Below are 3,848 nucleotides of genomic sequence, written 5' to 3'. Positions count from 1 at the left end.
GTATTTTAGGGCACCGAACACCCCCATTATGTCCCTCCCCTTCCTTAAAAAAAACCCCACTAACCTAAAATGATTTATGAAAAACATTTGATAGCCTCCAAATTTCAGTTAGAAAAAAATTCTTTTTGTAAACATTTATTTATTGTTGAAAGACAGAGAAACAGTACATGATAGGGGGAGAGACAGAGAGAGAGGGAGACACAGAATCTGAAGTAGACTCCAGGCTCTGAGCTGTCAGCACAGAGCCCGACACGGGGCTTGAACCCACAAACCGCGAGATCATGACCTGAGCCGAAGTTGGACGCTTAACCAACTGAGCCACCCAGGTGTCCCATAAAAAAAAAAAATTCTTAATTGCATTCAGGTCATCCAATCCATCAATAAATATTTTTCAAGTGTTTATGTTGTTATAGACACTGCTCTACATACCAGAGATACAGACTAACAAACTCATCAGTACTGTACCTTGATGGAGCTCACACTTGATGGAACAATGCAACTCCACCAACCTTTATATTTTCTGTGAAAATTTCATCTCAGTCCTTGGTATTGTGTTCAATATTTATTCTGTTAGTCTTTGAGAGGATTCTGTATTCTCTGTAGCCGAAAGTCCCTTTCTCTCTCTTACCTCTTTATCTGTTAAAATATGTGCCACTTAACTTTTGCTGCAAAATATCAACTTCAAAGTCTCAGTAGTTTACCACAAGAAACATATTTTTATTTCAGATGGATTTGGTACCAGGCTCCAGGTTGGGTTCAGGGCTAGCCCACTTTTATCATTTTGGGATGAATAACTAATTGAGCAGTCTTTTCTCATGGTGACAGCAGGAGCCTAGGAGGCCAAAATAATCACACCAGTTCATATATTAACTAGAATTCCACTGGCCAAAGTGAAACATGTAGCCATGCCCAACATCACCGGAATAAGCTGATATATTGCATGTACTCTAAACTGTAGAGGGAGATATTGCCAAGTCATATGTTAAAGGATGTGGGTATACAATTCTATTATAGAGAACAGAGTGACAAATTGGAAGAAATAATCAAGTCAACCATGAAATCTAGTACATTTTCAAGAACTAGCTAATACCCAAACTTTATGAAAACATTTCCTATCTTCCAGTCAGAAATTTTCTCCTATGTCTCCAAAGCACTTTGAACGTTAATCAGTGTTCATTTTACCTGATACTATAATTAAGTGCTTACAAGCTGTATCTTGTGAAGAGAAACTATAGTTTACTCATTTTGCAAGAGCCTAAAAGAGCTCTTTGCCTATGACATGTACATACTATAACATAGTAGACAGTAAAGCACCATTGTCAAGACCTTCCATTGTGGAGACCCACTCATTCACTGAAGATTCAAGCTCTATACTTAATAGCTAAGTATCTTTGACTAAGAACAGCACCCATCTCCCATCTCCTAGCATGTTAAGAAAACACGTGAAGCACTTAAAGCACTAACACATATGAAGAGAACAATCACATATATTTATTGCTACTATTTGCTGGCTAAAAGATGTCTAAGTTCCACTCAGTTCTAAAATCTTGAATTGGCTGGGTATGAAGATTAATTCAGGTGTCAACTTGTTTGGTCTAAGGGATCCCCAGATAGCTAGTAAAACATTATTTCCGGGACATGTTTGTGAGGGTATTTCTGGAAGAATTTAGCATTTGACTCAATTGACTGAGGAAGAGGATTTACTCTTTCTAATGTAGGTGGGCATCAACCAACCCATTGGGGACCTGAATGGGACAAAAAGGCAAAGGAATGGTGAATTTTCTTTCTTCACGAGCTGGGACATCCATTTTCCTCTGCTCTCAGACAACAGAACAACTGATTCTCAGGCCTTCCTACACTGAGACTTATAGGATAGGCCCCTTGGTTCTCAGGCTTTTGAATTCACAGTGAATTATACCACCAGCTTTCTTGATTCTCCAGCTTACATGTGACAGACTGTGCGACTTCTTGGCCACCATAACTGTGTGAGCCATTTCCTATAATAAAGCATAAAGCATTCTCTCTATTTTTCTTTATCCATTTACATTCTATGTGACCATATTAAATAAAAGCTAATTAGGTATTTCTGAGGATATAAAAAGATGAGTCTATGGGAGAAAAAAATATATATATATCCCCTATAGCTCCTGTTTCTTTGAAGAACACTGACTAATATACTGATGCTAATTGATGTTTTTCATGGAGGCTGAATATCAAATATGTGCTAAATTAAGAAATATTATACTGGGGCGCCTGGGTGGCTTAGTCAGTTAAGCGTCCGACTTTCGCTTAGGTCATGATCTCTCGTTTTGTGGGTTCGAGCCCCGCGTTGGGCTCTGTGCTGACTGCCAGCTCAGAGCCTGGAGCCTGTTTCAGAGTCTGTCACTCCCTCTCTCTCTGACCCTCCCCTGCTCACGCTCTCTCTCTCTCTCCTAGAAATAAATAAAACATTAAAAAAAAAAGAAATATTATTATAAAACTACTTGGAAGTTTAAAGAGCTTACTAAATTGTTTTTATAATTATTTACTCCTTCCTGCCACCAATTTTGTACTGTGAGACACACAGACACAGAGAAATATAGTATTAAAGGATCTAAGAAACTTGGGATTAGAGGGTTGGCCTGAATTAGATAAACAAATAACACAGTTGAGCTGAAATATACAACTGTAAACTCCTAGAAACCAGTGACCTTTTTTTTTAATAGCTTTATCTTTATGTAGATGTTCAATCATTCTTTCCTACGATCATGTATGATCGGGCATAAACTTTTCAAAATTTTGAAGAACTATACAAATGCAGGGTGAAATTATCAATATGTTGCATTTCTAAATTGATAATAATTCACCAGAATTAAACAGTTATTTGGAAGATTTATGCCAGATTAAATTTTTAAGACTTAAATGCATTATTTTTAGAATTGAGGAAAATATTATTACCCTTATCCAAAGTATTATTTCAGAATTCTCTTAAATGTATCATGTTAATTTTTATGTAAATATCATTATTTTAGTAGTATGAGCATGGTATGAAATTGCTTTCTTCTTATGAGTAAACAGAAACCATTATATTGGCAGTTTTGAACAAAAATACACCAGTGATTATATGCTGTTGTTCCAGACATAGAACTTGGTTTCCATATTTCCCATATCTAGTTTAAAAATACAATCTTTTCTGAAGCCTTCTAAAGTCAACATGCTAAATGGCTTTCTTTGTTCTTTTATTTAAATTCTAACTAGAGAGTCTTTTTAGTAAACCTGTTATAACTGCAATTTTAGGTGTAAAATATTAATGTAACTGAAAATGAAACACATATTGTTTATTAATAAACTTACATGTGTAGGCAACATTTGCATAAAGTGATTTAAAATCATGAATGTCATATAATTGGTATTCTTAATGAATAATAAAAATAAGTCCATGAGTAAAAAAAAAATAAGTCCATATGTAGGGCCAAGTAGCTATAAAAGTTATGAAAAAATAGACATGAAACCTTAAAATTTTTCAATAATGCAAATTTGGCTTTTCAAAAATTGTATACCTAATCTGTAGATTGTCAGTCATAACTAATGAGTTTGTGTTTGTATGCGGTGTGTGTGGGGAGGGGTGTGGGTGTGTGCGCGCACAGTCAGTGTAACCCAAACCTTTGTTTCTTTTCCTTTTTTGCTTTGTGTAATGCTATTCTTCATTTCTGCAAAATTGTGAGATTTGGGGAAAGGTGGTGAGTTGATTTGAATATTCTGAGAATAAGAATCAGAGAGAAGACACCAACACGTCATCTCTGAGAACAGATTGAAATGTTGCTCACCCTTGGAAATATGCCCTAATAACCAAAGAGAACCAAAGGAGG

The sequence above is a fragment of the Crocuta crocuta genome, unplaced genomic scaffold (assembly GCF_008692635.1).
Source record: "Crocuta crocuta isolate KB4526 unplaced genomic scaffold, BGI_CrCroc_1.0 scaffold2119, whole genome shotgun sequence".
In the NCBI taxonomy this organism is placed as follows: Eukaryota; Metazoa; Chordata; class Mammalia; order Carnivora; family Hyaenidae; genus Crocuta; species Crocuta crocuta.
The sequence above is the reverse complement of the archived record's forward strand: the minus strand, read 5'-3'. Positions refer to the sequence as shown.